Source organism: Populus euphratica, unplaced genomic scaffold (assembly GCF_000495115.2).
Source record: "Populus euphratica unplaced genomic scaffold, PopEup_1.0 scaffold1084.1, whole genome shotgun sequence".
Lineage (NCBI taxonomy): Eukaryota > Viridiplantae > Streptophyta > Magnoliopsida > Malpighiales > Salicaceae > Populus > Populus euphratica.
The window spans coordinates 26224-43529 of record NW_011500941.1 but is presented as its reverse complement, the minus strand read 5'-3'; positions in this window follow the sequence as shown (position 1 = coordinate 43529).

Genomic DNA, 17306 nt, shown 5'->3' with positions numbered 1-17306 from the left:
TCCATCTATTACCAGACAAGTAAGAATAGAATGATAACACTAGACCTCAAGTTGAAATAAACTCATCTAGATAGAAATTTAGGTTTAGTCAATGATGTCAACTTGTTTATATAACGAGATGGATGCAAGAAAAGGTCATAACACAATATAGGTGTGGCATATGCAATGACATGGGCTATAATAGGAAAACATGTCCTAATATACATTGTACGTATGACAATACAATTATATGCAAAATATATATTATTTATTTATCATGTTATGGCATATTAATATATTTTTTATGTATATCAAACTTACCTAGTTTTACATTTATCACAAGTATTATTTATTAGGATGTCGTGCATTCAAGATGACAAATCGTATTTATGTTGAGTGTCCATATTTGGGTGATGATTAGGGACAACATGAGTATCAATAGAAAGAGAAGGAATATGTGTAGGGGGATCATGGGAGAGCATTTGTCACAGTACATGTTTACCAAACCCGTTGATATTCTTGTTTGTGGTTGTAGGATTAACATCAATTGGAGGATGTATTCGCCGACATTAAGAATTTCTAATTTTAACATATTTTTAATTTATGTTTAATTTAATTATATATGTATATACTTATAATTTAAATTATTACGCAGGATAAGACCACTACTATTTATTATTGTACACATAGGCGGATGAGACCAGATAAACGGGTTTAGCCATATGTGTTCTAAGTAGTTTTTTTATATGTAACTTGTCTAGATTATATCAAGCGTGACTACGACTTAATCTATGTACTAATTAAGCTATAAAGATAACGAGACACAAATGTTTCATATTAGGTATAGAGATATGACACCGATACTATAGAACATTATGATTTTACTTGAATTGTCCATTAATAAATGAGTAGTCACATTTTTTGATGTTTGCAATAGGATTGCATTATGTGAGTGATCATTTGAATGGACACCCCCTCCTTTTAAATTGAAGGGGGTAGCATATGTCTTTAATGGATTGATGAAACATTCACATCACCGTAATTTTTTACTAAGGAGAAGCGGAGGTACAACATAAATTAAAAATCTAATGTGTTAATTATTTGTTAAATTCAAATGAGTTATTATTGTAATTTTAATAAGTTATACATGTTATGCATATATTATTCACAGACTTAATTGAAAGATATATGCCTTTAATTTATGTGATGCTTCTGGATGATTTTGATGTCATCTCTATATATAACTAGAGATTTGTTATATTGGTATTCTTGTATGAACATCTATTTTTTGCATGCATGAAGGGATCAAACAGGTTGAGAGACATTTTTTACTTTTATTAGTATGAAGTGAGAAATATTATCTAGATTTAAATGTTTATTATTAACACAAAAGGTTTTTTTTTTAATAACAATTATGGTTGTGGAAATATTTTCATGTGAACACACCTTATATACCTTAATTGCCATTTATGACTATCCAGACTATAAAGGTTACACTTTATTTACCACTTGGATGTAGGTATTGCGATGTTATTTACAATTATATGAATTTATATTGTGTAATTTTAAATTTAAAAAATACAATTAAACTAACATATTTTTTATGTTAAGTGGTGTGCTAGTTAAGTATTTGAAAATAATTTAATATGTATTGGTATTTTATCAGAGCGAGCTAAACAAATATCATGCTATCCAAGTATTTTTTTTTTTTCAACCATTGGTTTAATAAAAATCATTACAGTTCACCGAATAATTATTGTTTCATATTTAAAAAAATTATATTCTACAAGTTACATAGACACTTTGTTCAGATGAAAGATTAGCAATTGCTTTAGTTGTTTGCACTATCATTATAGATATATGAACATTAGTGGTCCCATTAATATTTCTTAAGATGGTTGAGCTATATTGTCTAGACTAGTTAACATGACAAATTAGTTATAAATAACACACTCCAGTTGACACTGACACGAGTGATACATTGCATGTTATAACTTGTTGAGGTAAAAATGATGATTATGACTTATTAAGCGAACATAAAGTTTATTTATCATAATGAGATGCATAAAGGAATGATATATTTACAAAGATTTATCATGTGATTACATACGAGGAGGATATGATTTGTGATTAGTACTTAAAAGTGCATTTTTATCATGGTTTTATATCATCATTTTGCACTTGAAGTATCAATAACTCCTTAACTAAAGCATGTTTTATAATAATATATCTAATAATATAAAATACCTTTAATTTGTGGTAAATGTTCATTTTAAATGCAGGCCTATCATATAAATGAAAGGATTGATTGATGACTTTAAGAATTTAAATTGCAAGGGCAAAGAGATGACCAAAATTAGAAAAGAGATGTCGGTGCAATCCAAACCGGAACACTGTTCGGTAATTGGGTTATATCTGAAGCTATAGATCTCCGATTTAGGTCTACTTTATATGGATGGAAAGGTAAGACATATGCCTACAACTTTCATATGGAGCCCAAGATCTAAAGAGGTCATTTTCAAGTCCAAATTATTGCAACAACAAAGAAGCCCGAAGCTGTCCTCCAGCCCGAGCACTATTCAGTATTTTGGCTACATCTGGAGTTCTAGAAGTCCAAATGAGCTGAAGTTTTTACACAAGAAAGCTGAGACAATTTCCTACAACTTTCATGTTTTCAAGTGGCTCCAATTTTGACGTTATCAATGATGGTTTGGGTAGCCAAGAGAAGATAAGGATTGTCACCAAGTCAAGAGTTGGCCACCCACTCATCAATTAGTCATCAAATCAATAGTTTCTAGTTTTGGCCTATAAAAGGAGGCATTTGCCATGCATTTAAGCATCTTGGTTTCCAGATCAAGATTATGCTCTTCATTTCTCTCTTTGTATTTTTTGTATTGCTTATACTTTGCTTTCATTAATATCAAGTTTATGCCTTTCATTTCCTTTCCTTTACTTAGTTAACTTTTATCTTATTTATGTTCTTATTTAGTTTATCTATTTTTCTTTCTTTCATTATGTCTAGCTAAGTTAATTATGTCAAGGTGAAAAGGTTACACTAATAGTGTAAGAATAAGTATAGTGTAAACTTAATATGGACTTTAATGTTTGATACTAACATGTTTTATATTTGTTATCTTGTTCACTCTTTAATACTTTGCTTGTTAAATTACTAATCTTGATTTATGTTGTATAACACTTGATACAACAAATTCTTGGCACTTTCATAGCCCATACTGTATGGTATAACCGACACCTGAGCTATGAAAGGAACTTGATTTGTTGTTAACATAAGTTATAATCATGAATGCTTGACGAAATTTACAAGTATTAGCATTAATTGAATAAGATGACTAATGTAATCATGTTAACAATTTATAATTTGATTGGAAGCTCCTTTGTGTGTGGTTTCCAATTGAATAATAAGAGTTTATACTATACTTGTTTGACATACCATTAGTGGAACCTCCAACCTTGACATTTGTTATTATTATTGTTTAATCCTTACATTAATTTTCTATCTCCAAGTTCTCATCATCTTCTTCTTCTTCTCTTTCTTTATTATTATTATTATTATTATAGTTATTATTGTTATTTTTATTGTTGTTATTATTGTTATTACTGTTATTATTGTTGTTATTATTATTATTATTTTTGTTGTACTATTGTCGTTTATAATTTGTACAATTAACCTTCTTGTGGTTCGACCCCGGTCTTGCCGGGTTATTTATTACTTTGACACTCTTGTAGTAATAATGAGAATAATGAGAATAACGAGAATAACCGTGCTAGAACACTTAGAGACCACATGAATCCCACAAGAACAAGTGCACCATCATGCATAGTTTTTCCTCCTGATGCATCTCATTTTAATTTTAAACCAGGTATTATTCAACTTTTACCTTCTTTTCATGGCTTAGAATTGGAAAATCCATACTTGCATTTAAGGGAATTTAAGGAGGTCTGCAACACGTACAATAATTTATATTGTAGCATGAACATCATCAGATTAAAGTTTTTTCCTTTTTCATTAAAAGATAAAGCTAAAACATGGCTATAAAATTTAAGACCAGGATCCATTCGTGCTTGGGATGAAATGCAACAACAGTTTTTGAAGAAGTTTTTCCCATCTCATAGAACAAACTCTTTCAAAAGACAAATCACTACTTTCACTCAAAAATCAGGAGAAACATTTTACCAATGTTGGGATAGGTATCGAGACTTGCTTAGTACTTGCCCTCATCATGGTTTTGAAACATGGAGATTGGTTTCACATTTCTATGAAGGGTTAACACCTAAAGATAGGCAAATTGTTGAATTGATGTGCAATGAAATTTTTGAAGATAAAGACCCTGATGAAGCAACGGAGTACTTAGACTTGTTAGCTGAAAATGCTCAAAATTGGGACACCGCGGGTACTTATGAGGCATTGAGTAAAACTCAACCTCATACATCAAGTGGAGGTATGCACAACCTTAGGGAAGATCATGACCTTCAAGTCAAGTTTGCATCTTTAGCTAGAAAAGTCGAGGCGCTAGAATTGAAAAAGAGTGGTCAATTAAAATCTGTTGAAAACATTGTGTGTCAAATCTGTGAAACAAATGAACACTCAACCAACGATTTTCCAACCTTGCCTTCTTTTAAGGAATCTCTCCATGAACAAGCCCATGTTTTAAACAGTTTCCAAAACGCCAACCACAACCCATACTCCTAAACATACAACCCTGGTTGGAGAAATCACCGAAATTTCAGTTGGAAGAGTGAGAACAACAATACACAAACTTCACAACCACCGTTTCAAGCACACCACAATTTCCAAAATTCTCATGGATATGCACCTCCTTATGCTCCACCTTCTAGAAGAAATCTTGAGGAAACATTGCATGCATTCATTGAAAAGCAAGAGACAATCAATACTCAACTTGCTCAAAACATGATAGATTTTAAAGATACTCTTGCAAAATTAACATCTGCTCTTAGTTTCCAAGAGAAAGGTAAGTTTCCATCTAAACCACAACAAAATCCCAAAGGGCAATACAATGCAAATGCAAGTAGTTCTGGAAGCCAACACATGGATCAAGTCAAATCAGTCACTACTCTGCGCAGTGGTAAGGTTTTTGAAAAACCCTCTCTTGAACCTTATGAGAAAGATGATGAGTCAATCTCTGAGGGTAAGGAAGGGGTTGAATCTGAAAATTGCAAAGAAATGACTGATTCACCACCAGCACTTCCATTTCCTCATGCCATGACCAAACAAAGGAAAGTCAATCACAACTCTGAAATTTTTGAAATTTTTAAACAGGTAAGGATCAATATACCTTTGCTGGATGCTATTAAACATGTTCCTTCCTATGCTAAATTTTTGAAAGATCTATGCACTGTGAAGAGGAAACTGAATGTGAAAAAGAAAGCCTTTCTAGCCGAACAAGTAAGTGCTATTCTTCAGAACAATAATGCTTTGAAATATAAAGACCCTGGTTGTCCTACAATTTCTTGCTTTATTGGAGAGCATAAAATTGAAAGAGCGTTACTTGATCTTGGAGTTAGTGTGAATTTACTTCCATATTCAGTTTTTCAGAGTCTCAACCTAGGTGAGTTAAAACCAACTTCTATATCTCTTTTACTTGCCGATAGATCTGTAAAAGTCCCTAGAGGAATAATTGAAGATGTGTTAGTACAAGTTGATAAATTCATTTATCCTATGGATTTTATTGTCTTGGGCACAGAACCTGTTGAAGCATGTAATTCATTTCCTGTTATTTTAGGACGTCCGTTTCTTGCAACCTCTAACGCATTGATTAATTGTAGGAATGGACTGATGAAGCTATCATTTGGAAACATGACATTGGAGATGAATATTTTCAACATTTGCAAGCAACCTGGAGATGATAATGATTTACAAGAAGTAGATCATATTGATGAATTAGTTTATGATCAACTTGAATATACTTTAAGTAAAAATGAGTTAGATGAATCTGAAAATTTGCAAATGATTTATTCTAAAGAAGAAATCATGGATGAATCAAGCACCAAAAATGTTGATGTGAATCTTTTGTCAACAGTGACAACAGATTCGACATCTGACATCACACCAATCGATGATTACTTTCCTAACGAATCCTTACTTTCTCTTAATCCAATGCCTTGGTATGATAAAATATTAATTTTCTTTCTTTAGGAGATTTGCCAGTTGATTGGAGTACCCAAGACAAAGAAAAGTTTTTGAACGAAGTGAAGAACTTTTATTGTGATGACCCTAACTTATTCAAATATTGTCCTGATCAAATATTTCAAAGATTCATTCCCGAAAACGAGGTAAGTGTTGTTATTAAATTTTGTCATTCTGAGGCATGTGGGGGCCATTTCTCATCAAGAAAGACAGCTATAAAAATCTTTCAAAATGGATTTTATTGGTCCACCATGTTCAAGGGCACGCATGCATTCTGCAAAACTTGTGAAAATTGTCAAAAGATTGATACTGGTCAAAAAGTTTTGTTTTATAATTCTCAACTCTATTCATTACCTAGAGAGCTAAGATCAAGATGGAACAATCCTTATGGGGCCTATGATATTGAGAATTTAATGAATGACAATAATTTTAAGGAAAATGGACATCGTTTGAAAGCTTACTTTGATAATTTTCCTAGTGAAAATGAATCAACTAGTTTGAATGATCTTATAGATAAAGGTTGATTATTTTGTTTTTCTCACATTTATTTTTGTGTTTCTTTTTTAGTGATTTTTGCTAGTTTCTCTCACCCTGGTCAAATGGCGGACAACGGTACTCCGTGACTTAAGTCGGTTCTTTCAGTTTCCCACAATAACTGATATCTGTGTATATATTTATGCAATTCTTTGAATCTCTCTTCCAATTCTCATTTGAAAATGGACACTAATCTTCAAAAATTGAAAAAGTATTTTCCCACTCTGCCTCAGAATGCGATTACAAAAATTTACCGTGCTAGATATGCAAGATTGAGATTGTTAATGAATCATGGAATTCCTAAAGATATTTGCTGGTTGATTGAAGCAAAGGTCCGATTATCAGGTGAGTCCTCTAAGTCCTTCATTTCACACATGCCTGAAACAGGTAAAAACACTTTTGCAAAGAAACGTCGTGCAAAACGACTAGAAGTCTGTCATCGATGTGCTAGATGGACTTGTAATACACAATGTCGTTCTTTAGGAATGGTATCTATAAACCGTGAAGATAAAATACAATTCATTAAGGATGGCCTAAGTAAGGAATCTTTAGATAATCTTCTATGGACTCTTGAGACGCATCCTAGTGGAGATATGCATCGTGCAATTCATGACTTAGTCTTGGGAATCTGACTACAAAAGACCCTGTTTGCTAGTTTTTAAGAAAACTGGATGGGAAGCCTATCCCCAACCCATAGAGGGTGTTTAAGCCGTTCTTGGACTTAAAACCAAGGGAAGATGTGAGCCACAATCACAATTGCGATTTGAATTTTGGTTTGTGACACAACTAAAAGATTGATGTCTTCTCCCAAGTGCAGGAGTGTCGAAGTAATAAATAACCCGGCAAGACCGGGGTCGAACCACAGGGAGGTTAATTGTACAAATTATAAATAGCAATAATACAACAACAACAACAACAATAACAATAACAACAACAACAACAACAACAACAACAACCCGGTCAAATGGCGGATAACGGTACTCCGTGACTTAAGTCGGTTCTTTCAGTTTCCCACAATAACTGATATTTGTGTATATATTTGTGCAATTCTTTGAATCTCTCTTCTAATTCTCATTTGAAAATGGACACTAATCTTGAAAAATTGAAAAAGTATTTTCCCGCTCTGCCTCAGAATGCGATTACAAAAATTTACCGTGCTAGATGTGCAAGATTGAGATTGTTAATGAATCATGGAATTCCTGAAGATATTCGTTGGTTGATTGAAGCAAAGGTCCGATTATCAGGTGAGTCCTCTAATTTCTTTATTTCACACATGCCTGGAACAGGTAAAAGCACTTTTGCAAAGAAACGTCGTGCAAAACGACTAGAAGTCTGTCATCGATGTGCTAGATGGACTTGTAATACACAATGTCGTTCTTTAGGAATGGTATCTATAAACCGTGAAGATAAAATACAATTCATTAAGGATGGCCTGAGTAAGGAGTCTTTAGATAATCTTCTATTGACTCTTGAGACGCATCCTAGTGGAGATGTGCATCGTGCAATTCATGATTTATGGCCACTATTTCATAAAGAACATGATCGACTTAGTCTTGGGAATCTGACTAAAAAAGACCCTGTTTGCCAGTTTTTAAGAAAACTGGATGGGAAGCCTATCCCCGACCCATAGAGGGCGTTTAAGCCGTTCTTGGACGTAAAACCAAGGGAAGATGTGAGCCACAATCACAACTACCTGTACATACACATGTTTTTTTTCAAAAGTAAATAAATAAATAAAAAGAGAGAGAGAGTGTGTGAGACTCTAGCTGGCCTACATATAGATGTTATGATTGCCTTTCTAATTTCTCATCTATAAAACCCTCTTTTCCTTCCTTTCATTTCTACTCAACCCATACATTTAACAAATACAGAAGTGTGTAGAAATGGCAAGTTCCTCAGGTCATCAAATAAGAAATATTTGTGTTTTCGGTGGATCTAGTCCTGGGAAAGAAAAGGAGTTTTTAGAATCAGCAAATCATCTTGGTTAGGTGCTAGCTGAGAGAAAGATTCATTTAGTGTATGGGGGAGGCAGTCTTGGGTTAATGGGAGGTGTGTCAATAGCTGCATTTTTAGGAGGTAGTCAAGTTTTGGGGGTCGTCCCTGAAGCTTTGGCACAAGGGGACATCATTGGAAAAACAATTGGAGAGGAACTTCAGGTCTCCACAATGTCGGCTCGAATGAATGCAATGTTTAACCATGCTGATGCTTTCATTGCTTTACCAGGTGGTCTAGGCACATTGGAAGAGATCTTTCATATTTCCTCTTGGGCTCAATTGCACATTCACCATAAACCCATAGGTTTGTTAAATGTTAATGGTTATTATGATAAGTTGTTGTCTTTTCTTGATCATGCTGTGGAACAGGAATTTCTAACATCTTCTGCACGACAAATCATAATCTCTGCTGCTACTGCTGAACAGTTGATTGACCAACTACAATCTTTCATTCCTGTGATTGATCCTTCCATGAGTCGCATAAATTGGTCATCTACGGGAAGCCGTAAAAAGCTTAGATTGGATTTGAGCCTTCATTTGTGAATTTTTGTGTCTTTTGGTTTTATTATTATGTTTTGTTATTTCTTATTTTTGTTTTAGTGTGTTTCAGGTTTTGTCAGTGTTCGTTATTTCAGGTGATATCTTTTATACTCTATCTTTCTACCTTAGAACATTGAGGACAATGTCTCGTTTTGGTTGGGGGGAGAGGGTAGTAGTTGATAAAAAAAAATTGTTTTTCATTTCATAAAGCATGTGCATAATTGTTGTTACTAGGATGGCAGAGTAAAGGAGTTCTTTTGTTAAAGTGACTCTTGAGACGCATCTTAGTAACCATTCTTAACAAGGTCTATTATAATACTTCCTGAAATATTCAGGTTTACAAACTCTCGTATTGTTACCACTTAATTCTGCTCATATACTTATTTAACATGTATTCTTAAACCTTAATTTACACACACACACTTTAACATATGATTGTGGGTTGCATATTGGATTATTACATTATTTATGTTCTTTTGTTAAAGGTAACAACTAAGGGAAAGGGATTGTATATAATTAAAAAAAAAACATGAAAAAAAAGAAAGAAAAAAAAAAGAAAAAAAAGAAGAAAAAAAAATGATGATAATAAAAATGTAGATAAGTTTGGTTTCGTAGCCTCCCTAACCTAAGCAATTAAGCCCGAAGGGGTGTTTTAACACCTAATACCCTAAAGTCAACTGACTTGGGAGCTATTGGCCCAACGCTTGTTACATGGGTTGAGGAGAAAAGCTTAAGGGAATCAAACATTGCACTATCTACATATCAGTATCTGCGACCCGAGTTACTAAGCTCGTAGGGGTGTCTTAACACCTAATGCCCTAAGACCAACTGGTCTGGGAGTCATTAGCTGAAAGCTCGTTACATGGGTTAAAGATGCATGATGTTTTTAAATTATATGTATATAGATTTTTAAAAAAGAAAAAAAGAAAAAAAAAGACAAAAATAATAATCCCAACCCAAGGAAGTTAACCTTAAACATTAGAACAAAAATTTTGTTTTCTTCCAAGAAAAGCCCCATAATTATGTGTTGATACATTGAGCACAAAAGAAAGGTTTATTAATATCTTGTTAAGAGGTATTGAGCAGATATATAAATTTAATGAGAGTTTGTTTATCTGGATAGATTAATGGAAGTTAAATGATGAATACCTTGCTTTGTGGAATTTGCAAATTGTTTTTCTATTTTACGCTTTGATTACTAGGGACTAGTAATAAGCTGGTTGGGGGGTGTGATTAGTACTTAAAAGTGCATTTTTATCATGGTTTTATATCATCATTTTGCACTTGAAGTATCAATAACTCCTTAACCAAAGCATGTTTTATAATAATATATCTAATAATATAAGATACCTTTAATTTGTGGTAAATGTCTATTTTTAATGCAGGTCTATCACATAAATGAAAGGATTGATTGATGACTTGAAGAACTTAAATTGCATGGATAAAGAGATGGTCAAACTTAGAGAAGAGATGTCGGTGCAATCCAAACCGGAACACTGTTCGGTAAATGGGTCATATCTGGAGCTATATATCTCAGATTTAGGTCCAATTTATATGGATGGAAAGGTAAGACATAGGCCTACAACTTTCATATGGAGCCCAAGATCTAAAAAGGCCATTATCAAGTCCAAATTGTAGAAACAACAAAGAAGCCCGAATCTGTCTTCCAGCCCGAGCACTGTTCGGTATTTTGGCCATATCTGGAGTTCTAGAAGTCCAAATGAGCTGAATTTTTTACACAAGAAAGCTGAGACAATTGCCTACAACTTTCATGTTTGCAACTGGCTCCAGTTTTGACGTTATCAATGACGTTTTGGGCAGACAAGAGAAGATAAGGATTGTCACCAAGTCAAAAGTTGGTCACCCACTTATCAATTAGTCATCAAATCAATAGTTCCCAATTTTGGCCTATAAAAGGAGGCATTTGCCATGCATTTAGGCATCTTGGTGTTCAGATCAAGATCATGCTCTTCCTTTCTCTCTTTGTATTTTTTATGCTTTGTTTTCATTAATATTAAGTTTATGCCTTTCATTTCCTTTCCTTTACTTAGTTAACTTTTATGTTCTTATTTTGTTTATCTATTTTGCTTTCTTTCATTATGTCTAGCTAAGTTAATTATGTCAAGGTGAAAAGGTTACACTAATGGTGTGAGAATAAGTATAATGTAAACTTAATATGGACTTTAATGTTTGATACTAACATGTTTTATATTTGTTATCTTGTTTACTCTTTAATACTTTGCTTGTTAAATGATTAATCTTGATTTATGTTGTATAACACTTGGTACAACAAATGCTTGGCACTTTCATAGCCCATAATGTATGGTATAACCGACACCTGAGCTATGAAAGGAACTTGATTTGTTGTTAACATAAGTTATAATCATGAATGCTTGACGAGATTTACAAGTATTAGCATTAATTGAATAAGATGACTAATGTAATCATGTTAACAATATATAATCTGATTGGAACCTCCTTTGTGTGTGGTTTCCAATTCAATAATAAGAGTTTATACTATACTTGTTTGATATACCATTAGTGGAACCTCTAACCTTGACATTTGTTATTATTATTGTTTAATCCTTACATTAATTTTCCATCTCCAAGTTCTCATCATCTTCTTCTTCTTCTCTTTCTTTATTATTATTATTATTATTATTATTATTATTATTAGTACTACTACTACTATTATTATTAGTATTATTATTGCTTCTATTATTATTGTTGTTGTTTATAATTATTGTTTATAATTGTTGTTTATAATTTGTACAATTAACCTCCCTGTGGTTCGACCCCGGTCTTGCCGGGTTATTTATTACTTCGACACTCCTGCACTTGGGAGAAGACATCAATCTTTTAGTCGTGTCAAGTTTTTGGCGCCGTTGCCGGGGAGGTAAGTTCTTGTATAAATTATAGTATTTATTTTATTTTCTCTTTTCACTTTTCTTGTATATAACTTTGTTTCTTTTCTTTTGTTTCTTTTTATTTTGTTTTCTTCCTCCTTCTTTTGCTTTGTTGTTCTTCTTTTTATTTTATTCCTACACGTGCATGAGAGTGTGGTCACGTACATCAAGTGGTAGACTTTGTAGGGTATCCTCATCATTTTCAGAAAATATGGCCGAAGAAGATAATCAATCACTTCATAATGAGAATAATGAGAATAACCGTGCTAGAACACTTAGAGACCACATGAATCCCACAAGAACAAGTGCACCATCATGCATAGTTTTTCCTCCTGATGCATCTCATTTTAATTTTAAACCAGGTATTATTCAACTTTTACCTTCTTTTCATGGTTTGGAATTGGAAAATCCATACTTGCATTTAAGGGAATTTGAGGAGGTCTGCAACACATATAATAATTTAAATTGTAGCATGAACACCATTAGATTAAAGCTTTTTCCTTTTTCATTAAAAGATAAAGCTAAAACATGGCTACAAAATTTAAGACCAGGATCCATTCGTGCTTGGGATGAAATGCAACAACAGTTTTTAAAGAAGTTTTTTCCATCTCATAGAACAAACTCTTTCAAAAGACAAATCACTACTTTCACTCAAAAACCAGGAGAAACATTTTACCAATGTTGGGATAGGTATCGAGACTTGCTTAGTACTTGCCCTCATCATGGTTTTGAAACATGGAGATTGGTTTCACATTTCTATGAAGGGTTAACACCTAAAGATAGGCAAATGGTTGAATTGATGTGCAATGGAACTTTTGAAGATAAAGACCCTGATGAAGCAATGGAGTACTTAGACTTGTTAGCTGAAAATGCTCAAAATTGGGACACCGCGGGTACATATGAGGCACCGAGTAAAACTCAACCTCATACATCTAGTGGAGGTATGTACAACCTTAGGGAAGATCATGACCTTCAAGCCAAGTTTGCATCTTTAGCTAGAAAAGTCGAGGCACTAGAATTGAAAAAGAGTGGTCAATTAAAATCTGTTGAAAACATTGTGTGTCAAATCTGTGAAACAAATGAACACTCAACCAACGATTGTCCAACCTTGCCTTCTTTTAAAGAATGTCTCCATGAACAAGCCCATGCTTTAAACAGTTTTCAAAGGGCCAACCATAACCCATACTCCCAAACATACAACCCTGGTTGGAGGAATCACCCAAATTTCAGTTGGAAGAGTGAGAACAACAATGCACAAACTTCACAACCACCGTTTCAAGCACACCATAATTTCCAAAATTCTCATGGATATGCACCTCCTTATGCTCCACCTCCTAGAAGAAATCTTGAGGAAACATTGCATGCATTCATTGAAAAGCAAGAGACAATCAATACTCAACTTGCTCAAAACATGACAGATTTTAAAGATACTCTTGCAAAATTCACATCTGCTCTCAATTTTCAAGAGCAAGGTAAGTTTCCATCTCAACCACAACAAAATCCCAAGGGGCAATACAATGCAAATGCAAGTAGTTCTGGAAGCCAACACATGGATCAAGTCAAATCAGTCACTACTCTACGCAGTGGTAAGGTTATTAAAAAACCCTCTCTTGAACCTTATGAGAAAGATGATGAGTCAATCTCTGAGGGTAAGAAAGGGGTTGAATCTGAAAATTGTAAAGAAACGACTGATTCACCACCAGCATTTCCATTTCCTCATGTCATGACCAAACAAAAGAAAGTCAATCACAACTTTGAAATTTTTAAAATTTTCAAACAGGTAAGGATCAATATACCTTTGCTGGATGCTATTAAACATGTTCCTTCTTATGCTAAATTTTTGAAAGATCTATGCACTGTGAAGAGGAAACTGAATGTGAAAAAGAAAGCCTTTCTAACCGAATAAGTAAGCGTTATTCTTCAAAACAATAATGCTTTGAAATATAAAGACCCTAGTTGTCTTACAATTTCTTGCTCTACTGGAGAGCATAAAATTGAAAGAGCTTTACTTGATCTTAGAGCTAGTGTGAATTTACTTCCATATTTAGTTTTTAAGAGTCTGAATCTAGGTGAGTTAAAACCAACTTCTATATCTCTTTTACTTGCCGATAGATCTGTAAAAGTGCCTAGAGGAATAATTGAAGATGTGTTAGTACAAGTTGTATCCTGTGGATTTTATTGTCTTGGACACAGAACCTGTTGAAGCATGTAATTCATTTCCTGTTATTTTAGGACGTCCGTTTCTTGCAACTTCTAACGCATTGATTAATTGTAGGAATGGACTAATGAAGCTATCATTTGGAAACATGACATTGGAGATGAATATTTTCAACATTTGCAAGCAACCTGGAGATGATAATGATTTACAAGAAGTAAATCATATTAACGAATTAGTTTATGATCAACTTGAATCTACTTTAAGTAAAAATGAGTTGGATGAATCTGAAGATTTGCAAATGATTTATTATGAGGAAGAAATCACTGATGAAAAACGCACTAAAAATATTGATGCGAATCTTTTGTAAAAAATGACAACAAATTCAACATCTGACATCACACCAATCGATGATTACTTTCCTAACGAATCCTTACTTTCTCTTAGTCCAATGCCTTGGTATGATAAAAATATTAATTTTCTTGCTTTAGGAGATTTGCCAGCTGATTGGAGTAATCAAGACAAAGAAAAGTTTTTGAACGAAGTGAAGAATTTTTATTGTGATGACCCTAACTTATTCAAATATTGTCCTGATCAAATATTTCAAAGATTCATTCCCGACAATGAGGTAAGTAGTGTCATTAAACTTTGTCATTCTAAAGCATGTGGAAGTTATTTCTCGTCAACAAAGACAGCTATAAAAATCTTTCAAAATAGATTTTATTGGCCCACCATGTTTAAGGACACACATGCATTCTGCAAAACTTGTGAAAATTATCAAAAAGTTGATACTGGTCAAAAAGTTTTGTTTTATAATTCTCAACTCTATGCTTTCCCTAAAGAGCTAAGATTAAGATGGAGCAATCCTTATGGGGCCTGTGATATTGAGAATTCAATGAATGACAATGATTTTAAGGAAAATGGACATCGTTTGAAAGCTTACTTTGATAATGTTCCTAGTGAAAATGAATCAACTGGTTTGAATGATCTTGTAGATAAAGGTTCATTATTTTGTTTTTCTCACATTGTTTTTGTGTTTCTTTTTGAATGATTTTTGCTAGTTTCTCTCACCCCGGTCAAATGGCGGACAACGGTACTCCGTGACTTAAGTCGGTTCTTTCAGTTTCCCACAATAACTGATATTTGTGTATATATTTGTGCAATTCTTTGAATCTCTCTTCCAATTCTCATTTGAAAATGGACACTAATCTTGAAAAATTGAAAAAGTATTTTCTCGCTCTGCCTCAAAATGCGATTACAAAAATTTACCGTGCTAGATGTGCAAGATTAAGATTGTTAATGAATCATGGAATTCCTGAAGATATTCGCTGGTTGATTGAAGCAAAGGTCCGATTATCAGGTGAGTCCTCTAATTCCTTCATTTCACATATTCCTGGAACAGGTAAAAGCACTTTTGCAAAGAAACGTCGTGCAAAACGACTGAAAGTCTGTCATCGATGTGCTAGATGGACTTGTAATACACAATGTCATTCTTTAGGAATGGTATCTATAAACTGTGAAGATAAAATACAATTCATTAAGGATGGCCTGAGTAAGGAGTCTTTAAATAATCTTCTATTGACTCTTGAGACGCATCCTAGTGGAGATGTGCATCGTGCAATTCATGATTTATGGCCCCATTTTCATAAAGAACATGATCGACTTAGTCTTAGGAATCTGACTAAAAAAGACCCTGTTTGCCAGTTTTTAAGAAAACTGGATGGGAAGCCTATCCCCGACCCATAGAGGGCGTTTAAGCCATTCTTGGACGTAAAACCAAGGAAAGATGTGAGCCACAATCACAACTACCTGTACATACACATGCTTTTTTAAAAGTAAATAAATAAATAAATAAAAAGAGAGAGAGAGAGTGTGTGAGACTCCAGCTAGTCTCCATATAGGTGGTATGATTTCCCTTTTAATTTCTCATCTATAAAATCCTCTCTTCCTTCCTTTCATTTCTACTCAACCCATATATTCAAAAAATACAAAAGTGTGTAGAAATGGCAAGTTCCTCAAGTCATCATATAAGAAATATTTATATTTTCGGTGGATCTAGTCCTGGGAAAGAAAAGGAGTTTTTAGAATCAGCAAATCATCTTGGTCAAGTGTTAGCTAAGAGAAAGATTCATTTAGTGTATGGGGGAGATAATCTTGGGTTAATGGGAGGTGTGTCAATAGCTGCATTTTTAGGAGGTAGTCAAGTTTTGGGGGTTGTTCCCGAAGCTTTAGCACAAGGGGACACCATTGGAAAAACAATTGGAGAGGAACTTCAGGTCTCCACAATGTCAGCTCGAATGAATGCAATGTTTAACCATGCTGATGCCTTCATTGCTTTACCAGGTGGTCTAGGTACATTGGAAGAGATCTTTCATATTTCCTCTTGGGCTCAACTGCACATTCACCATAAACCCATAGGTTTGTTAAATGTTAATGGTTATTATGATAAGTTGTTGTCTTTTCTTGATCATGCTGTGGAACAGGAATTTCTAACATCTTCTACACGACAAATCATAATCTCTACTGCTATTACCGAACAATTAATTGAATAGCTACAATCCTTCATTCCTATAATTGATCCTTCCATGAGTCACATAAATTGGTCAACTAAGGAAAGCCGTAAAAAGCTTAGATTGGATTTGAGCCTCCATTTGTGAATTTTTGTGTCTTTTGATTTTATTATTGTGCTTTGTTATTTCTTATTTTTGTTTCAGTGTGTTTCAGGTTTGTTAGTATTCGTTATTTCAAGTGATATCTTCTATACTCTATCTTTCTACCTTTAAACATTGAGGACAATGTCTCGTTTTGGTTGGGGGGAGAGGGTAGTAGTTGATAAAAAAAAATTGTTTTTCATTTCATAAAACATGTGCATAATTGTTGTTACTAGGATGACAGAGTAAATGAGCTCTTTTGTTAAAGTGACTCTTGAGACGCATCTTAGTAACCATTCTTAACAAGGTCTATTATAATACTTCTTGAAATATTCAAATTTACAAACTCTCGCATTATTATCACTTAATTCTACTCATATA